Raw genomic sequence first — 23,050 nt, 5'->3', positions numbered from 1 at the left:
AGAAATGGAGTAGCCTTCATAGCCAATAAAAGAGTAGGAAAAGCAATACTGGGATACAATCTTCAAAATGACAGAATGATCTCAGTTCGAATCCAAGGCAAACCATTCAATATCACAGTAGTCCAAGTCTATGCCCCAACCACCGGTGCTGAAGAGGATGAAATTGACCGGTTCTATGAAGCCCTACAGCACCTTATAGAACTAACACCAAAAAATGATGTCCTTATCATCATGGGGGATTGGAATGCTAAAGTAGGAAGCCAAAAGATAACCGGAATAACAGGCAAGTTTGGCCTTGGAGTACAAAATGAAGCAGGGCACAGGCTGATAGAATTTTGTCAAGAGAATACGATGGTCATAGCAAACACTCTTTTCCAACAACCCAAGAGACGGCTCTACACATGGACATCACCAGACTGTCAACACAGAAATCAGATTGACTATATGCTCTGCAGCCAAAGATGGAGAAGCTCTATACAGTCAGTAAAAACAAGACCAGGAGCTGACTGTGGCTCAGACCATGAGCTTCTTGTTGCAAAGTTTAGGCTTAAACTGAAGAAAGTAGGGAAAAGCACCAGGCCAGTCAGGTATGAATTAAATCATATCCCCGTTGAATATACAGTAGAGGTGACAAATAGATTTAAGGAATTAGATCTGATAGACAGGGTGCCTGAAGAACTATGGACAGAGGTTCGCAACATTGTACAAGAGGTAGCAACCAAAACCATCCCAAAGAAAAAGAAATGCAAGAAAGCAAAATGGCTGTCTGAGGAAGCTTTGCAAATAGCTGAGGAAAGGAGGGAAGCAAAAGGCAAGGGAGAAAAAGAAAGATACGCCCAATTGAATGCAGAATTCCAGAGAATAGCTAGAAGAGATAAGAATGCCTTCTTAAATGAACAGTGCAAAGAAATAGAAGAAAACAATAGAATAGGGAGGACCAGAAATCTTTTCAAGAAAATTGGAGAGATGAAAGGAACGTTTCATGCAAAAATGGGCATGATAAAGGACCAAAATGGCAGGGACCTAACAGAGGCAGAAGAGATTAAGAAGAGATGGCAAAATTACACAGAAGAACTATACAAGAATGAGCTTAACGTCCCTGATAATCACAATGAGGTGGTCACTGACCTCGAGCCAGACATCCTAGAATGTGAAGTGAAGTGGGCCTTAGAAAAGCTGAGCAACAACAAAGCTAGTGGAGGTGACAGTATTCCAGCTGAGCTATTCAAAATCTTAAAAGACGATGCAGTAAAAGTGCTACACTCAATTTGCCAGCAAATTTGGAAAACTCAACAGTGGCCACAGGATTGGAAAAGATCAGTTTACATTCCAATTCCAAAGAAAGGCAGTGCCAAAGAATGTTCAAACTATCGCACCATTGCACTCATTTCTCATGCTAGTAAAGTTATGCTTAAAATCCTACAAGCTAGACTCCAGCAGTATGTGGATCGAGAACTACCAGAAGTACAGGCAGGATTTCGAAGAGGCAGAGGAACTAGAGATCAAATAGCCAACATACGCTGGATCATGGAGAAAGCTAGAGAGTTCCAGAAAAACATCTACTTCTGCTTCATTGACTATGCTAAAGCCTTTGATTGTGTGGATCATAACAAACTGTGGCAAGTTCTTAAAGAGATGGGAGTACCAGAACATCTTATTTGTCTCTTGAGAAACCTATATGCGGGCCAAGAAGCAACAGTGAGAACTGGACACGGAACCACTGATTGGTTCCAAATTGGGAAAGGAGTCCGGCAAGGCTGTATACTGTCGCCTTGCCTATTTAACTTATATGCAGAGCACATCATGAGAAAGGCAGGGCTAGATGAATCAAAAGTTGGAATTAAGATTGCTGGAAGAAACATCAACAACCTAAGATATGCAGATGATACCACTCTAATGGCAGAAAGTGAAGAAGAACTAAAGAGCCACTTGTTGCAGGTGAAGAAGGAGAGTGCAAAACTTGGGTTGAAACTAAACATTAAGAAAACCAAGATCATGGCATCTGGCCCTCTCAATTCCTGGCAAATAGATGGGGAAGAAATGGAGGTAGTGACAGATTTTATTTTCCTGGGCTCCAAGATCACTGCAGATGGGGACTGTAGTCAAGAAATTAAAAGACGCTTGCTCCTCGGGAGGAAAGCCATGGCAAATCTAGACAGCACACTAAAAAGCAGAGACATCACCCTGTCAACAAAAGTGCGTATAGTCAAGGCTATGGTCTTTCCAGTTGCAATGTATGGCAGTGAAAGTTGGACCATAAGAAAGGCTGAGCGCCAAAGAATTGAAGCCTTTGAACTATGGTGCTGGAGAAGACTCCTGCGAGTTCCTTGGACTGCAAGGCGATCAAACTGGTCAGTCCTAGAGAAGATCAACCCTGACTGCTCTTTAGAAGGCCAGATCCTGAAGCTAAAACTCAAATACTTTGGCTACCTAATGAGAAGGAAGGACTCACTGGAGAAGAGCCTAATGCTGGGAAAGATTGAGGGCAATAGAAGAAGGGGACGACAGAGAATGAGGTGGCTGGATGGAGTCACTGAAGCAGTAGGTGTGAGCTTAAATGGACTCCAGAAGATGGTAGAGGACAGGAAAGCCTGGAGGAACATTGTCCATAGGGTCGCGATGGGTCGGACACAACTTCGCAACTAACAACAACAATACTAGGTTAATTATTTAAAGACTGAAGTGCAACACAACTAAATTCTAAATAATTTATTTTTCAAAACACACAACAGTCCAAACAGTAAAAGTAAAGTCCAAATTAAGAATATTTCATTCTTCAGAATTGTTTAATTTAAAGTGGTTTAGTTGTAATAGATGGTTAGATTCAAAATAGTTTTCAAGAATATGTACAAAAGATACTAATTTGTTTTCTAGCATCAGCTAAATTAGACATATTACATTGAGAAAAATGTTTCTCATTTCTTTCCTGTTACCTTTATTGATTTCATTGCAGAGATGTTAACATAGGAAATAGATTATTTTGTTATCTAATTTTACCTTCCAAAAGACAGACGCAGATCAAAAATGTGAGGTTCTTTCCTGTTGGCTTTTTTGAATTAGCTGTTTCAGATTCTAAAAGTTTAGTTCCTAAAGAAGTAACCCTGTAAATAATTTTAATGTCCTCATCTAGTGCAGGCTCTTTTATGACTCAAGGACTTCAACTCCCAGAATTCCTGAGCCAGCATGGCTCAGCTTGGAAACCTCTCCCTTTCCCCTCAGCATGGCTGGCTCAGGATTTCTGGGAGCTGAAGTCCACGAGTCATGAAAAAGGGCCAAGATTGTCTAGCCCTGCAATAGGCTTTCAGAGGGAGCTTTTTTTTTTTTTTTTTGCAAAACGAAAGGTGCTGGAATGCCGTTCTGAGTGTTCTATGAGGAAAAAAAGCCCTAATATAGTTCTTATTATTATCAACTAAGTAAAACCATCTTTGTTACATTTATCAATAATTTTTAGCTTATACATATCTTAATTGTGTTTGCATTCAATCCTTAAATACAACCAATGTCCTGTTTTGCTTTTTTCCCAAGCTTTAATTGCCCAACAATATTCAAATTAACATTTGGTATTTATAATTTCCAAGCTTTAGGTAACCAAAGTTTCCCCTTATCTCAACTTCTACCTCCTTTTCATTACAAAATCTAACATTCTAAATACACATCTTATCTATTTGCATATAATAACAGAGTACATCCATACTTCTCAAAATATATGAAATTCACCTTATATCTTAAATTATTTCATGTCTCTTAGAACAAAGACTGCCTAATTTATCTTTTGTAACCTGCAGAGAATCTTTGTATTTTGCTAAGGAGGGAAGTAGTTCTGATTTGAAGAACTTAATTTTATATTTCCAAAAATAGACAGAAACAATAAATTCCTTGAAAAGTCCTTTGTGCAGTCTGTGATCCAGCTTAGACACCTGCATTCAGCTCCATTCAGTGTTAAGACTAAAATATGACACATGATGCATCTTAAACAAAAGTGGTATTTTTCCGCCTTCTCCCACACTTTTTAAATAAAAATTTCCAACAAACTTTTAAAATCAAAATTTAAACATAAAAATAAAATCTAGTCACTTTGGTGTAGGGATTAATGCAGTGGTGGGATTCAGCCAGTTCACACCACTTCGGCAGAACCAGTAGCTAATTTTTTGCTGCCCGGGCCCAGAATGGACTTCCGGAAGTGGCATCCACACAGAGCAGGGCTTTTTAACCAATGATACGGGTACCACCTGTGGTACATTGGCACCTGGCAGGTGGTATACGACCATCCTAGAAAAGTGGTAGTGGGGGAGGGGAATGAGCTGAACTGGTGGCAGCACCGCACAAGCCTGAGCAAGAGATGGCTGGAGCTGCAGGGCTGTCAGGGCTCAGTGGAAGCACCAGGATCAGTGCTGCTTTCCAGCTGATCGGCACTTCTTTGGGGCTGTCAGGGTTCAGTGGAAGCACCAGGATCAGCGCCAGGCTCCAGCTGGAGTTCGGCGCTGATCCTGGTGCTTCTGCTGAGCCCTGAAGAAGCACCAATCAGCTGGAAAGCAGCACTGATCCTGGCGCTTCTGCTGAGCCTAGAAGAAGCACAAACCAGCTGGAATGTTGCAGCATCCCCAGGGTCTTGTGATTTACATTCAGATGCTTGGCAACTGATTCATATTTATGACGGTCACAGTGTCCAAGGGTCATGTGAAGTGACCAAAACCTGCTGCAACCACCCAGCAGATGGGGGGAATAAAAACCAAACACGCAACCCCACTCCACCCCCACTGCCAATCCTCAACAGAAATGCTCACAACAATGAAAACCTCGGACAGGAGGAAGAGCGCCGCCAGGCGGGCAGGCAGGTGTCTTGCTCGGCTGTGGCTTGGGGGGCACTTTTTTCAGTGCCATTGTAACTTCAAACAGTCACTAAGCGAACTGTTGTAAGTTGAGGACTACCTGTACTTCATCACTTTTTTCCTTCTTTTTTTTTTGGTCATCAAGTTTTTGACACCTTGCTAGGTGGTACTTGGATATTGCCATATCCTGAAAGTGGTGTAATGAGTGAAATGGTTGAAAAGCCCTGATAGAGAGAACCGGTTGTTCACATATTTGAATCCCACCACTGGATTAATGTGCTGGACCTAAAATCAGTAGACTGTGAATTCTAGATATGCCTTAGGCATGAAAGCTGGCTGGGTGACTTTGGGCCATTCACACTCTCTCAGGCCAATCTACCTCACAGAGCTGTTATTGTGGGGATAATAAGAGAGAGAGGGATTAAGTCTGTTCATCATCTTGTGTTGACTGTGTGTGTGTGTGTGTGTGTGTCTGTGTGTCTGTGTGTCTGTGTGTGTGCACATATACACATATATAAAGGCAGGATAAAAATCTAATCACCATCATCTCATCTGATGAAAAATGCATGGAAATGTGAAAATTTCAACACATTGTAAAAATGTAAACTGTCACTGGTCTTTTTTAGTGTGTTGTATTAAAATTGCCCTCCCTCCCCTTCCCCCCCCCCCCGGTCGATACAGATTTTCCTTTTACTTTTAAACATGGATTTAATGTAATTTTATAATTCTTACAGCAAGCATTCGTGCTTGATTAGGGAGTTGTTCCAACTTGCAAGTCTTCCAGATAATTTTATAATGAGCATATAGATCTTTTAGGCTCTTTATAGAGAGGGAAATGATTTATTACTATTTTTGCCTTCATGGCATTTCTTTAGCAGTGGCTCACGTGGCAAAGAAGCACAGTTGTTCCTCATATCTCTATTACATGCTCCATCAAGCTGAGGGTTGATGGAGAAGCCTGCAGTGGCTTTTCACTGAGCTTGCCAGTGTTACCTTCCCACAGAGAACATTTTTCAAATACAACATGTAGCTAATGGATGGCCATGTTGTTTATTTTCACTGTAGATTACAATTTTAACCTTGGTGCAAAACAATTTCTTTACACTGTTTAGGTAGCAGAAATCTAGGGACAGATTCGTCTGTACCAGTTTATTTCTTCTTACAATTACTGGACTGAACTTGATCAAAACAATATATTTCAGAACTTCACGGATGCTTGACTTCTTCAGGCTTAATAGTATATTTGGATATGCTGAAAGGATAAATTGCAAAAAGTTGAAGGCGGCAGGACAAAGGAGGTGATAGAAACAGCACAAATACCAATTCTAATCTAATCCAATTTTGATTACATCAATTTGATCTAAATATCAGTGCGAGAAAAGCATGGGAAGAATTTCAGAAGGGACCCCTGCCTAGTTTTCTGGAGACCAAACAGAGGAGTGGAAAAATACTTACAGTTTTGCAAGATTCTGTTAATGTAAATTTACAATAAACTAGGATTAGTTCATCTAGGCGTACTTCTTGTCTGGACTACTCCACAAGGCTGACACCAATCTTGCAAATTTCAAAGTATATTTCATTGCCTAGGCTGTGGTCTTCCTCCCAAGGTCATTCTTACATACACCATACACTGAGCATCTATGGAGATTCTCAGTCATCCAGGTCATAGCTGTCCCACAGATGCTTTAACCACTTCATAAATGCATGGCACAACATAGGAGAACAAACCCACCAGGACAAGACTCAACAGTCCATCTGCATTTGAAAGACAAAGTCCACGTTTCAAAGATAGCAAAGACCTCATTTTGAACAGAGAGGACCATTGGTTTGAAAGAGGGGTCAAAGAGGCCATCTGTGTCAAAACTGAATACCCTCTCTCAACAGAGAGGGAAGGATACATAATCTATTTCCAGTCTACAACACAGTCATTTCAACAGTTCCAAGAAGGCTCCACACCCATTTGCACTACTCAGGTGACCCTGACAACATAGATAAACCTCCAGGTGGCCTCAACGACTCCCTAAAACAGGGGTGTCAAACTCAATTTCATTGAGGGCCGCATCACCATTGTGGTTGCCCTTGGGGGTGGGTGGGTAGGTGTGGCTAGCATGGGCATGGCTGGGGTGGGCATGGCCTACAGCAGAACTGTCAAAATGGTGGCTGTGATAGTTGGTCAGAGCTTCTCTTTTTTATGTGCAACAGCTTTAGCATTTAGGAACAGAGGTAAGTTAGTTGCTTTTCTATTAATACATAATCCTCAAAAGAGCTTCCTGCAGGGACCTTGCCATGCTCTAATTCAGACTGGAAATATAGCAAAGGGAAATACTTTCCCTTACTCTGCTTTGTCCTGTTGTCCCCACTGGAAATGGCTGTTTGCAACACACAAGGAAGGGATACTTCCCTAAGAGTTCACAATTCAGGAATACCAGTGTTAGCTTGGATTGCCAATAAAATCCTGTCTGTGATAAAAGAGAACACAAAATTGCTTTCTCCTTTGAGCCCAAGTCACAATGGATCCAGGATTGAAGCAGAACTGTGTGAACTCGGGCATCTCCAACCAAATTGCCTTTCCTTCCTTCCTTCCTTCCTTCCTTCCTTCCTTCCTTCCTTCCTTCCTTCCTTCCTTCCTTCCTTCCTTCCTTTTTTCCCTCCCTCTCACCTTCCATTCCTTCCTCCATGTTCCTTCCTTCCTCCCTTTTTTCCCTCCCTCTTTCTCCCTGTTCCTCCCTTCCTCCATCCCTCCCCTTTTTCCCTCCCTCCCTCCCTCCCTCCACTCCTTCCTCCCTCCGTTCCTCCCTTTTGTCCCCTCCCTCCTATCCTCCGTTCCTCACTGCCTTTTTTTTCTCCCTCCCAACCTCCATTCCTTCCTCCCTCCCTTCCTCCCTCTGTTCCTTCTTTCTTCCATTCGTTCCTTTGCCTTCTCATCTCTTTCCTTCCTCCGCACTCAGAAAGGAGTGATGGGAGGGGGAGATATTGCCAGTGCTGCCCTGTTGCCACTGGTCTTGCTAACCCACATGGGCGGGGTGGGGCAGCTGTCCCGATGAAAGGAAAGCCTTGTGGCTGTGAGGCTGGAGGTGCTGGTGGGAGGGGTGGTGGCGCTGATCTACAACCTGGTTGTGTCCATCAAAGCCAGAATGTGCTCAGCCTCAGATCCACAGGGCAGCCTTGGAACCAGCCCTGGAACCAGCAAGGAGCTGCCGCACTGTCTCTGTCCTGCCCCCCCGGGTGTGCACACAGGAGACAGCCAGCACCGGCATCCTGGGTGAAGTCAGCCTGCAGGGCAAGACAGCCAGCAGGAAAGCCAGACTCCACTTGCACGTGCACCCAGGGCAGGGCTGCCCTATGGATCTAAGGCTGAGCGCATTCTGGCTTTGATTGACACAACCAGGTTGTAGATCAGTGCCGCCACCCCTCCCACCAGCACCTCCAGCCTCGCAGCCACAAGGCTTTCTTTTCATCGGGACAACCCCTGCCCGCCCGCGTGGGATAGCAAGACCAGTGGCAACATGGTAGCGCTGGCAATCTCTCCCCCTCCCATCATCCCTTCCTGAGTGCAGAGGAAGGAAAGCAATGAGGAGGAGAGAAAAAAGGAACGAAGGAATGAAGGTTCCACAGGGCAGCCCTGGAATCAGCAAGGCGCTGCCTTGCCACCTCTGCCGCGCCCCCTGGATGTGCGCAAAGGAGACAACCAGTGCTGGTGTCCTTGGGTGAAGTCAGCCTGTGGGGCAAGACAACCAACAGGGATGCCGGACTCCACTTTTGCGTGCACCCAGGGGGCAGGGTGGGTCTGCCCCGTGGATCTAAGGCTGAGCGCATTCTGGCTTTGATAGATGCAACCAGATTGTAGATCAGTGCCCAGTTGGCCTGGGCTAGGTTGCGGTGTGGCAGGCCGATCCTTTGCTGTTTCAAATATTTTATTAGTTTTCCAGTTTTACATTTGAGTATTTGTAAAGCAATGTGGTCATTGCGTTAAACAATAGTTCAATAACAAAATCTTTAGTAGGTATCTCAGGTTACATCATCAAATATTTTTTCTCTGTTTCCCTTAACATTTGCTATTTCATATTTAAGCTAATAAATTTCTAATTGTAACAAACAGTAAAAATTTCATTATCGCAATTATAAATAACATTTTTTGCTTATACATATCTTTATAAATCTCGATAAACAATCCATATCCTGTTATTTTTACCTAATTTTTAATTACAGTATTCCAATCTGATCTTTGATATCCATAGTATTTAACTTTCAGGTAACCCAAATTTCCTTTATCTCACTTCATAAAAATTATAATGTCTAAAATACACATATTAGTTACTTAAATATATTCTTATTCTATTTCATAAACATTTTTTATTTCTCACCCTAATACATCATCACCTTAATAATAGAGCATATGAATAAGTATTAGTATTATATGATGTATTATTAGTTATTCATTATTATTTAGTTATTCAGCTATGTTTAAGGGGAGTTAAAGTGCGATAGAATTTAATGTGTTTTTTTAGTTAGTTAGCATATTTTAGCTTAAGTTTGTAAAAGTTAATACCCTGTATTCAGCTCTGGGAAGTCAGGGGGGGGGAGGGCGAGGGAGGGTAAGTGGGGGGGAGGGCGAGGGAGGGAGTTTATGTTTTTAAAATGTATTCTAAAACTTTTCAATTTAAAAACAATAATAGTGTATCCTTTATTAGTTCAAATACATCATCTATATTATCTGGGCTAGTCAATAATCCAAACCTATTTCCTAATAGTTAGTTTATATTTCCCTTGTAAATCTAAATCCTCAGTATTAGACAGATTAATCCCTTATTTTTTACTATTTTCCAACTATTTTAAATCTAGTAATCAAATTTCCCTTTGTCTCAAACTCTCCCTTTAGCTCACTAGTTGACAGTTTAGGGTCCTCTCTAGTAAACCAAAAAGCCTGTTTTTCAACCTAATTCTAGCTTTCTTCTTTTGCCAACCAGGCTTCCCTACCAATGCTTTTAACTCATCAAACAGATCTCTCTTCATTCTTGTATGTGTTACTTGGATTGACGGAGACCTTCTAATTGCCAATTTTCTGAAAGATGTGGTCCATTTATAATCATTAGATTATAAGTACAAATTTTAACATAGCCAAGGTTTTTTTGCTGATGTAGTTATAAACAGTCTTTCTAGTGAAGGCTATTTATTAAACAAAAGTCACAAAAACCGTTCCTAGAAACCAATTTCACTGCCCAGTTGCTGTCTCAGAGCTAAATCTCTCATAGATAATACCAAGGTCAGGTCTGGGCTATGAGCAAGTCTCTTTGTCAGAAGCAATAAACTGCTGTACCAGGCTTCACCACAAGATGTCCCCGCTAGCATTTAGAGTCTTTTTCAGATCCCAGGCTAAGTTCTTATCCAATTTAAGTTCTTTTTTGCAAATAAAATAACAGGTTCCAGTAAGAATAGGAAAATTTTGGGTCCCCAATTTTTTTTAAAAAATCCAATTATATTAAGTTGATCTTTTCAATGCTGTTTTCCCTAGGTGGTCAGACACCGCCATTTTAGAGGGTGGGAAAAAAATCCCTCTCTCCTCACAAAGGGAAAATTTTTCAAGAAGCTTTTAACAGGAAAAGTACTTGGGGTACAGAGAAGGTAAGATCTCACCCAATTCCTCCACGTTGCTTTCAAGGTGCTTGTTAGTAAATTTGGCCTCGGCTGTCAGCACTTGATGATGGGCCATATTAGTGGCTGGTCTTTTCCCCGTCAGTTTGAAGAGCTGCGCCGGATCAAATGGGAGGGCTGCCGCCCTTCCGCGATCACTCGGGGGTCCTCTTTGTGCTCGTTGCCCCTACAGGGTGAGTTCCGACCCTCTTTAGGGTCCTCCGGCGGGAGAAAACCGGATGGTGGAGAAAGCGATTGCCCCAAACATCCACCAGCACTGCGATCACAAACTGGAAGCCAGTCCTTTGCTGTTTCCAGGGCAGGTCCCCGGGCCAAATGGAACCACATAGCAGGCTGGCCCTGGCCCACAGGCCTTGCATTTGACATGTCTGCTCTAAAAGAATGCAAATGACCAGGAGTATAAATCATTCCATTCCCCACCATCCAGTCAGAGCTGAAGAAGCTCCTTGGATGAAAAATGAAACATCTTCAAAGAAAAACAAGAAAGTCCAGTTGCCTCATGGAAAAGTACCTTTGGGATTATACACTCGGATGGGTACATGTGGTCTGAGCCTTCAAATTATTTCAGAAGGTTTATCATGTTTATCAAAACACCTAGGGTGTGTTGATTTATGTCATATATGTGGTTTTATGTTGTGCTCACTTTGGCAACACAATCTAGAATTGGCTTTAAGTTCTTACTTCACTGTTTATAATTTTAAGCATCTTGTTTTTTTAATTGCACTTAATTACTATAAGGTATCAAGAGGAATAATTGTAATAAATAATCCCCCCTTCCCCCTTGTGCAGGTGTACACTGGAGCATGACTGGAGATTTTAGGGAGGGTTTTAAGAGGATTTGCAAACCTCTTAAAGTGCCCCACAAGCATAGATTATATTCAAGGATATTTACTGTATTAAAAATTAAAGTTGACGTCTTTGCTGCCACTATGACTTCTCATGATTATTTGATGGGATTTTAATCTTTTTCTTTTCAACACAGGCTGACAAATAATTTTGATTTTGCAGACCCCCTGAGAGGGATGTGGGAGACCGCCAAGGATCCTTGGACCACGCTTTGAGAAACACAACTCTAGACCATACTTTTGGCATTTCTGATTGGCACAGTAAAACCATGTAAAGGTGAACTGAGATAAGCAAAAAAAGGCCTGTCTGAGGGCCATGCCAGACACATGAGATTACTAACGGACCCGCCCAGTAGCCAGCTCTCTCTCTCCTTTGAGCATTTTATCTGTATTTCTGCATCTAACAATTGAGATAAGGAAGAGAGCATGAGCATTCCAATCTAACACCTACTAAAGAGAGGGAAGCAGGGTTACACAACAGAAACACTTCCCATAAAAATATTCTTAGCAAAGAGCCAACTTAGTTACCAGAAACGTTATCATACCATCCCTAGATGTTATCTCCTGGAGATGATACCTTATTCAACACAACTTTGGCAAAGGGTTGTTATCTGCGTTGCCAAGCTATTGACGAGATGTCCCTAGGCAGTGTTTCTCAACCCTGGCAGCTTTAAAACAGGAGGATTTCAACCTTCAGAATTCCCCAGCCAGCATGCTGGGAATTGAAGTCCATATATCTTAAAAGTTGCCAAGATTGAAAAACATTGCCGTACCTGCCTGACTTAAAAATATCTCTGCTGGCTGAAATGACCATGTCGCTGATAAGATAAACTATCAAGCCATCTCTAGATGTTATTATCTCTGAAGTACAGGTAGTCTTCGGCTTACAACCATTTGTTTAAAGACCGTTCAAAGTTACGGCACTGGAAAAAGTTACTTATGACCGTTTTTCACATTTACGACCGTTGCAGCATCCCCGTGGTCACGGGCTCAAGATTCAGATGCTTGGGCAACTGGTTCATATTTATGATAGTTGCAGTGTCCTGGGGTCATGTGATCCCCTTTTGCAAAGTCAGTGGGGGAGCAAGGGTCACTTAACAACCATGTTGCTAACTTAATATTTGCAGTGATTCACTTAACAAATATGATAAGAAAAGTCACAAAATGGGGCAAAACTCACTTAACAAATTTCTCACTTAGCAACATAAATTTTGGGCTCAATTGTGGTTGTAAGTTGAAGACTACCTGTACTGTAAAAAAATAGAAATATTTTTTATATTTAAATATAATGCTTTATGCTAAAGCATATGTATATGGCAACATATCAAGCAAGGATTATCTGTATAAATTAGTGACACCAGATAGTTTGAACTTTAGTACAGACCTAAAGTTCAGTAAAGAAAGACTGCAACATAATCAGTTGCTCCAAAATGGGCTATTTAAGGGAAAGAAGGGACATACATTAGTAAATGTTTCTTTTTCAGTAATTCTCTTAATATTTATTCAATAAAATCCTTTTTAGCATTTCCCTCTGGTTTGAATTAGTGACTAGTCCCTGTACCTGCAAGAATCTGCTGGTTTCTAACTGGCCACTAGGTGGCAACACACTAATGAACACTGATTAAATCAGGTATGTTCTATATTGAACTGAAAGGCCAATTGCTGAGCAGCTGATAATGGTTCCCCAAGATAATGGTTCCCCAAGATAATGGTTCCCCAAGAATTATAAATTACAAAAGTAAACATTCATTGTCTTACCTTTGAGGAAAGCTAGGTTAGAAAACAGACACCACAAGAACTATTGTTATATGGAGTATAATTCATTGGGAAAATCTATGTAGCAGCTAGGAGTCAAGAATTATGACACATAATCAATCAGTTAATCATAACATCCTTAAAGCATGTCTGAGCTTCTCTCTTTCATCAAAGGTGATCTTGAGTTTCCTTTTTACCCCTCCCATGTTTCCCAGCTGCACCAATGTCAAACTGTTGCAATCCTCCTTTAAGGTCATCTCGATATTCTCTACATTCACATAATGTGTGGATATTTCTACAGATTGAGACTTAATAAGAACAGCTGGTCAATCCTGCTTTATTTTAATTCTGAAATCAGAAATCAAGGTATATAGAAGGCTGAATCATCTGAAGGTTTCCTCTCTCTCATAAGGTAACCAAGATGATGCTTGCCTCAAGCCCAGTGGACCTGAATTCAAAAAAATCTCCCAACAGAGATTAGGTGCCACTCAATGTTGAATATTTTGTTCGGGAACAGAATGTTGGCCATTGGCCATTCTGAGTTATTCTCGATCCAATTAAGGCAGGAGTCTTCAAACTTGGCCCTTTTATGACTTGTGGACTTCAACTCCCAGAATTCCTCAGCCAGCGAGCCTGGCTGAGGAATTCTGGGAGTTGAAGTCCACAAGTCATAAAAGAGCCAAGTTTGAAGACCCCTGAAATAAGCTTTCTTCAGAAGTTATCCAATTATCATTTCTTTGGAAAGAAACTGCGAAGGCATTTCTGGAGTAGTTTCTCATTCTATAAATACCCTGCCATACAGAAGTTTGTGAATTTTCCATCTGTATCTCCCACATTTTCTGAACACTACTGTATTTTTAAATGTCTAAATTAGGCAGGAAGAGATTAAATAGTTTCACAATGTTCTTGTTCAGTAGAATTAGTTCTTATCAATTTCAGAGCACCTCTTACTTTAGATAGGTATTCCTAAATCTAATAAGCTTTATCAGGAAAGAATCAAGCTCATAAAGTTGTTGCTGGAGTCAACCAAATATCTCATTCATACTCATAAAGTCCAACAAAGTTGACACGCTTGTACCTAGGAGTTTTCCAATTTATGCCCTCATTACTTTGAAAATGCAGATTTATTAGGGAACATCTTGTTTTTTAAAAGCACGCCTTGTTTGCTATACACATATGCTTTGGCTACAGTATTATGTTTAATTTTTTACAATATGGATACTGTCCAACTCTTGGTTTAAAATTAAAAAATATGAACTGCAAGTAAGAAATCATAAGACGCTTGAAAACCACATTTTTTAAAAAAAAAACAATCCATCAAGCTCAACTGCTATATCACGTTGCCCCAACGCCTGGAGAAATAGCCAAATTTTAATATTTTTCTGAAAGTTATTAACATGGTCACTTGTTAATAACTTGCAAGCAAAGTCTCTGTTTTACGCCTGTTGTAAATCTTTTTATCTGTTCAATAGTGAATTATGGCTTTCTAAATATTAAATCTTTAGTTTTTGACTAGTCTAGACAAAATTCCAGACATGATTTAACTAAACTATAATCTTTACTGCAGGCAGGAACAAAGCCTCAACACAATAATTATTTATCCACAGCAGCACAAAGAACTCAAGAGACTTTATATATCTACTGTAGGTTCCAGAGTTAAGACCTCCCATTCTTCCAAAATAATAGATAATGGATAGCATGTTGGTTGGTGACCTTGGGAGATAGCTGACATGTTTACAAAATAGCTTTCTATTCTAGAAACTTCTAGTTTCTGCTTTGCCTCTTTACCACTTACACCAGGGGTCTTCAAACTTGGCCCTTGTATAACTTGTGGACTTCAACTCCCAGAATTCCTCAGCCATAAAAGGGCCAAGTTTGAAGACCCCTGACTTACACAGTTGTTTACAGAGATAGTCCTCAACTTAGGACCACAATCAGGATCAGAAATTCTGTTACAAATTGTTGTGGTTGCAAGTCAACTTGGACCCAATTTTATGATGGCCATTAAGCAAAACACCACGGTCATTAAGCAAGTGATCAAAAGTTGAGGCCTAGCTATACTGTTTTTCTATTTTAAAAATGTCTGATACAAGAAGCTTCACATAGTCTTTCTGATATTTGTTGCACATTGTTTTGGTTCTTGGTGAGCAGCATAGCATTATCCACATTGCAAACGTAAACTATGTTAAACAAGAACTTAGCAGAGAAGTGTTTTCCACAGAAGGGACTTTTGAAAGATCTTGGCAGAATTAGGAATGCTTAAAGAACAAGATGGGACTAGGATTGGTTTCCAGCATCTTAGGCTAGGATGATCCTCCTTCCTTTCAATGAAATATTTATTCATTTACTCAGTTTCTATTGCCACCCATCCCAATTACTCTGGGCGGCTTATATTGCTTACAACAGATACAATTTTGCATATCTGTTGAATGATAAAATTCAGGAAATAGGGCATCACTTCCCTGACCTATTTATGTTATCAAATGTACAGCAAGATGTTTGAAGCTTCTGTGATGTTAAAAAACTATTCCAGTCATTCCTATCTGGTGGCATTATTAGAATAGATATTGGCTGTAAAATTTAATGATCGGGTTAAGAGTGTAGTCTCACATCCCTACCCAGATACATGGCTCACTAGGAGAACTGGGGTGAAGAAGGAGAGTGCAAAAGTTGTCTTGAAACTTAACATTAAGAAAACCAAGATCATGGCATCCGGCCAATTCCTGGTAAATAGATGAGGAAGAAATGGAGGTAGTGACAGATTTTATTTACCTGGGCTCCAAGGCCACCACAGATGGGGACTGCAGCCAAGAAAAGACGCTTGCTCCTGGCAAGGCGATCAAACCGGTCAGTCCTAGAGAAGATCAACCCTGACTGATCTTTAGAAGGCCAGATCCTGAAGTTGAAACTCAAATACTTTGGCCACCTAATGAGAAGGGAGGACTCATTGGAGAAGAGCCTAATGCTGGGAATAATTGAGGGCAAGAGAAGAATGGGACGACAGAGAATGAGGTGGCTGGATGGAGTCACTGAAGAAGTATGCGTGAGCTTAAATGGACTCCAGAAGATGGTAGAGGGCAGGAATGCCTGGAGGAACGTTGTCCATGCGGTCGCGATGGGTTGGACATGACTTCACAGCTAACAACAATAACAAGGAGAACTGGACTCCTTTTATTTTCAGTGTAATCTGTTTTGTCAATCTGTTGAAAAGACAAAAACGAGAAACATACTCTACCTTGACTCCTTCAAAGAAAAGTGTGAGGTAAACCTTAAAAGAAGATACATTTCTCTTTCGTGGTTCAATTATTCCCGGAAATTTTGCAACGCGAACATTCAGGGGCTTCCAGAAGATATACGCCCAACTCTGTGTTTATTGGACTTGATCTTCATTCAGAGTTGCAGGAAATGAAATGTGATGATCTTTTCATTATTTTATAAATGCAAAAATGATCCCACAGCAGAAACTGAATGAGAAATAGACATGACTCAGAGTCACATGAACACCCAAACAGATAATGTTTTCTCTCTCCTAAAAAGCCTTACTTTGCTGATGTTGCAACTTTTTTGTTGATACTTTATTTGCAATTGTCGCCTACTCACTCTTATCACATACTGTTTTCTTCCCTGTTTATTAATTAAAGCTGTGTTGTCCCATGATCTGAAACCCATATATTTGAACAAATCTATTCAAAGGCACCTGCTTAGTCATTTCAAACCTGGTACTTTGTTGAGTTCCTGTACAGTACAGAGGTTACCAGTTCTTCATCTTTCAATCTAATCTCTGCAGAGTTTGAGGGTAACATTTTATTGAGCCATGTAATGTCTTAAATGGAAGCCACAGTATCCTACAGGAAAACTTCATTCCATTCTTGGAATTCCATCCTTGGAACCTTTCCACATCCTGGTACCATCCAACTATCCTGGACTCTGAACTACAACTTATATCTGCGTCACCCAGCATGCCAAAAATCATGGTAATAATTGTCACCGTCATTGGAAAGCAAGTTACATCAAAGATCTTAGCTGTTTCTGTTTGTTTTGTTTGGCGTTGTTCTGAATATACTGAAACCCAGAATTGCTTTTTAAAAGAGCGGGATAAACTCTAAAAAATGAAACTGTATTAATGAGTTATAATTATAATACATATATTCAGGGCTTTTTTTCTCACAGAACGCTCAGAACGGAGTTCCGGCACCTTTTTTGGATGGAACCTTGTAGAGTAGGCAAGGCGGGTTGTATGACGTGTGAGTTCCGGCACCTTTTTCTTTTACAAAAAAAGCACTGCATATATTGCAATTAAATGGTAGGTGAGCCCTGGTATAAACCAAACAAGACTAAGGATCTGAAATGATTTATTGTGGAAACTGCCTAGTATTTTAATTTAACCCCTTTGTTTCTTTGATGCTGACCTAACCAAGAATTAAAATATGGCTTAGTTTTAAGCCATCTGTGAAATCAAATTCTTTCAGCTAAGGCCTTGTTTTTAGATAAAATGTAATAGGCTGTTAAAATTAATTTTTATTCACAAGAAAACCTCATGAATCCATGCAGTTTAGGCACCAAAGCACATGGTTTTGGGCTAAATAACATTTAGTTGAAATGTTATTCAAGTCACCTATGGACCTCAAATCTGAAAGACAGATGGCTGAAAATATTATTTTAACATTGTTAATTGGTTATATATTTTGCTTGTTTTTATATTCTTTAATAATACATTGAATGAGAATCATTAGCCTGATAACAGAGAATTAATTATCTGTGCTTGCATCCATGTGTAGTCAGAAGAGCACAATTTATGTGCAGGAGGAAATTATAGCTAGGCAGTTATCCTTGATTGGTTAGGCTAGACTCTTTGCATAGAACCAGGTATGCTGTACCTTTATTGTGGCTAAACACATTTTGAGATCATATTAAGAGTTCTCTCATGAAATGGTTATCACACAGTAAGCATGATCACAATCCCAAAATTCACCTGTACCAAAGATGAAACAAGTGAGGTTGCTAGCCATATCAGGCTCTGACCTATCATTACAAATTATTATTTTTTCAGCTGATAGACACACTCTATCCCTTAGGAAGAACTCTTTGTTAGTTGATCTGAATTATTGCATGTTTCTTGTACAGAATGGATAGATCAAACAGAAAAATGTTCTCCATGTCTAATAAGTCAGTATGTTCGGGATATAAGGTGTATATGAAATTCTCAGTAACATGTACAATGTTCTATGTAGTAGAGATTCTACATAATAGCCATATGAGGAACTGTCTTATATTGTCACTCTATATTGGTCTGCCTTAGCTAGCACTGAAAACTTTTTATGGTTTCAAGAACATTCCCACCTCCTTTTGGATATGAAAATAGTCCTCCTGCATGCAAAGCACGTGCTCCATTAAAGAATTATCTTCTCTAGAGATCTACACATCCAGCTTCTCTTCTTCTACAACCTTGAGGGAGATGGAAGGTTCAGAAATGTGAAAAATAAACATTTGTTGAGGAATAAACAAACATTTGTTAGGATGAATACTATAATTGTTTTTGTAATTACTTGGTTTATATCAATTCCTATAATTACATGGATATGCACACACCCAATCTTGGAACGGCTGCAGCCACTTTGCAATTTTAAAGAGCAGATTCAGAGAAGTGCTTCTTTCATCAAATCATTTGCATGGTTTTGGTAAACATGAATTAAATTTTGAGGATTTTGAAGCCTCCATTATGTTTTTTACACATCCAAGTCGTAAAGGTGTGAATTGCATTTGTGTGATTTTTTCCCCCAAGGATAGAACATATTAGAGAAGAGTTGAGTTGGTGCAAGGAAGGGATCATGTACTATATTCTTAAACTGTTATAATGTATAATACAATAATTGTTATATTAGAATGGTCACAGGAATAACATGTAATGTTTAGTCAGCTGCTAAATTCACCTCTAGTATACTATTAAATTTTTAAAAAAGAGCCCCAAGATTATTATTTTTCAACAGGCACCTACTTCTTTAAAAAAAATGCTAGGAAATGCAGTATTAAGGACTAATTTTAACCATCATGTGTTCTAGCTTTCCTGCATTCTAAGGCCTTTTGGACATGAAACTGATTTCTTCTGTAAAACCCACAACCAAAACACAAACAGATTAAATATGAGATATAACTTATGCTGAGGGCTTTCATTCTAAACAAATTCACTAAGATATCAGTTGCACTACATCTAATGGAGTTTTCTTCTGCGATGTTGGAAAAATTCAGATCAAACTTATATATTGGGATTGACCAATACAATTGGAGACACCAATATTTTTTTCAGATGCACAGATGCCTAATTCAGGGGTGTCTGGGTTGATCTTTAGAGACCCCGAGAGCTGCTTCTTATCTGCAGCTGCTCAAATACTACAAGATACCTTCCTCCAGGTATCCCCCACGAAACTGGGAGCTACAAAAAAGACAGACTTCTAGTAAATATATAGAAATAGGTAGACCTGGTCATTGTGTGACACATTCTGAGCAATACAGCTCTGCTATGACCAGATTCCTTCAAAATACTTTGGAGGATTCAAGGGTGCAAAGGTAATACATCTGTGCAACTTTCTAATCTAAAGCAGTCCCGTGATCCTGGCAAAATATACTTACTGCTGCTTTGAAGAATTACAGATGGATGCTATGTTCACACCACAGCACATGCCATTTTTTTAGCATTAGATGCAAACTGTTGTACAGCTTTACTGAGCAACACTCTTTAGCCCCAAACAATTCTGTAAGACACACTTTATTTATTGGCTGCCAAACTTCAGTGGACTGCGGATAGCAAACATAATTAGGAAAAACATATACATGGCTAAAAAAACCATAAAATTGGATAGCCCAAACTAAAATGATCTAATCACAAAACTCACAAAACAAAACCAGGGGCATTAAACAAATAGTAAATATCAACTCCAAGCCTGGGACCAAAGCCAGGCCTTCAAGGCCTTCAGAAACCCCAGCAAAGAGAGCCACAGTCCTGAAACAGGGAATACATTGAGAGGTACCTGTTACTGCTTGTGTCGCTACATTCTGAAGCTACCATACCTTCTGGGTGATCTTCAAGGACAGATCCTTGTAGTAGAGCATATTCAATCGTCTAATCATGAGATGAACATGGCATAAATCAGAGGTCCCCAACCTTGGCCACTTTATGACTTGTGGACTTCAACTCCTAGAATTCCTCAGCCAGCCATGAATGGGTCTTCAACCAAGGTTGAGGGCCCCTGGCATAAATGACTTTATAAATGGCCTCCTGATCAAGGAAAAGGGTGCAACTGGTATACAAGATAAACCTGTGCAAAGACCCTTCTAGCCACAACTGCCACTGGTCTTTCAATGTTTGCTGCGAGTCCAGAAGGACCTACAAGTTTATTTGATTTGTATCCCTCTTTTATTATTTTTATAAGTAACTCAAGGTGGGAAACATACCTAATACTTTTTCCTCCTCCTATTTTTCCACAACAACAATCCTGTGAGACAAGTTAGGCTGAGAAAGAATGACTGGCTCAAAGTCATCCAGTTAAGCTTTCGTGCTTAAAGCAGGACTAGAATTCTCCTGCGTTTGAGGCCAATATCTTCACCACTACTCCAAACTCGCTCACCAGCCAGCTTTTTAAACAGAAGATTCAGGTGGAGCTTATTGAGAGTTTACCTTAGTTACAAATTTCTAAAGAGAGGTTTCACTTGTATAGTTTGTTTCTCAGAGTAGGAGAGAAAAATAGCAGAGAAATGCTGTGGCTCAAGTTGATTCAAGGAAGCAGACACATATTTTTTAAATAACTGCTTGGTTTTGTCCCTCCAATTCAATTAATCCAATATATTAATATGTTGACAAATATGCAATTTTTATCCTCTGACTTAGCTGTATGATCTTGCCATAAGACAAAATCTCTGGAAAATGAAATAAAAGTTATTAAGGAAGGGGCTTGTAAAAAGATTTGGGCTTGTAAATAACTGGTGGATGGTATATGATTCTAGAAAAACTGGATCTATAACTAAAAATAAATTAGACTGCTGGAATAACTGCAGTGAAAAACATGCATATTTTCATTTGTGCTGGGTATGCCTAAGATTAGAAACACTAAGGGTTAAACATTAATTTACAGAAATGTGTACATTTATCAATCAGGAATCAAAGTACATCCACAGTTACCTGTCTTACAAGTACAATGATATCTTGATATTCGTCAATTGGTTCCAGGAGTTTTCATCAGTCAAAAAAATAATGCCTACTTGTTAACTCAGGTATAAGATATAAAAATTATTTAAAAGTCTGAAGTTTTAAGTTAATGGTTTAGAAATATATATAGCTGTAAATAACATCTTGAAATGTATATTTATAAGGCATGAAAGCTGCTGCACTGTACATTGAGAAATCATTTTACATTATATTGTTTTAATTAGTAACCAATTAGGAAATATTCTTTCAAAAATAACACATCACTGAATATTTATAAGGGCATTTGAGATCATCTTGAGACAATTTCATAAGAATATATTGTAGATAATGGAGCCTGCAGAATCACTTTTGTGACATGGGCAGCCATACAAATTTGATTAATAAATAAAATACTTTGAAGTAGTGGTTCACTTCTCAGTCTTATACTCAACTTCAAATAAAAAACCTTTTATTCTTGTAACATTGACATCTAAATTGCTTTTAATATTGATAGAATGCTTTTTTCTCTTATTTTCAGTTATGTAGTCTAAGCTATCTCAATAATAGAATGCCAATAATCTTTAATCATATTAAAGAAACATCCAGTGGTGGGATTCAAATATGTGAACAAACAACCGGTTCTCTGTGTGGATATCGCTTCCATTCTTGGCCTGGGCAACAACAAAATTAGCTGTTAAATAGCGGGCTCTTTGGCGCAGGAATGAAGACGCGTAACTGAGTACAGGGTAACTTATAGTTTATTTCGTGCAGAAACTGTACTGGGGAAATGGCTGCAACTAGCTGCAATATATAGTCTAGCCCCTAGGTGGCAGCCAATAGGTTTGAATCAACCATTGCCACCTGGAGATAGCCAACTGCAGCACAGGAGACTCGTAGCTGCTCCAGCAACCCATGTGGTATTCCTCAAGAGCCCAGTACATAACATTAGCTACTGGTTCTGCCAAACTGGTGCAAACTGGCAGAATCCCACCACTGGAAACATCCCTGTACTGAAACAATATGATGTAGTTAAGATTTATAATAGCCTAATAAAAAAGGAAAAAAAACCCACACTTGACTTCTTTGTGATATCACAAAGCGGGTATGAAAGGGCGGAGCCAATGAGAACCCAGCACTTTCTTCAAAAGGATGAGTATCGTCTTGCACCCCTGGCTGGGAACTCCTGGTATATACTCTCCTGGCAAGGGCAGGGAGTTGGACTAGATGACCTCCAAGGTCCTTTCCAACTCCGTTATTCTATGTCATTCTATTCTATGTAGGATTGTGAGGCTGGATCGCGCCAGGGCTCCAATTTCGTCCTGCAGGGGTCCCCAACCTTGTCAACTCTAAAACTGGCTGAGGAATTTTGGGAGTTAGTCCACAAGTCTTAAAGTTGACAAGGTTGGAGATCCCAGTTCAGAGTGCCGGAGGAGGAGAAGCAGGAGAAGGAGCGAGCGCCATGCTGACTGCGGGCAAGGAGGACTTCCAAAGGCTTCAAGGCCATGCAGGAAGGCGGCCATTTTGGAGGAGGGCAGGGAATGAGCTACCGGCTAGCAGCCGCGCCGAGGCGTGGCCGCCGGTCTTCCCGGCGTCCAACCAGGGGAGGAAAACAAAAGGGAGGCGAACGGCTGCGTGAAGGATTCGTGTCTTCTTCAACGGAGCAGGTTCGCCGTTCTCCGCCGCTCCCATGAGGAACCCAGCGACCTGCCGGCGCTTCGTCTCCATGCTGCTGCTGCTGCTGGAGCTGCTGCTCCTTCCGGCCAACGGGAAGTCGCAGGGAGACGCAGAGC

The 23,050-nt window shown here is 40.2% G+C and overlaps 1 long non-coding RNA gene across 1 annotated transcript; it reads right to left on the bottom strand.

Moving 5' to 3' along the window:
* Positions 1–6,000: 6,000 nt before the first annotated feature.
* Positions 6,001–18,738, bottom strand: LOC308668484. Its single transcript, XR_014026535.1, has 3 exons — positions 18,422–18,738; positions 16,317–16,545; positions 6,001–6,081 (listed from the first exon to the last, which is right to left on the bottom strand). It is a non-coding gene; the product is annotated as an uncharacterized lncRNA (long non-coding RNA).
* Between the last annotated feature and the right edge of the window lie 4,312 nt (positions 18,739–23,050).

This window comes from Vipera berus (assembly GCF_964194415.1).
Source record: "Vipera berus genome assembly, chromosome: 5".
Taxonomy (NCBI): domain Eukaryota; kingdom Metazoa; phylum Chordata; class Lepidosauria; order Squamata; family Viperidae; genus Vipera; species Vipera berus.
The sequence above is the reverse complement of the archived record's forward strand: the minus strand, read 5'-3'. Positions and strand labels throughout refer to the sequence as shown.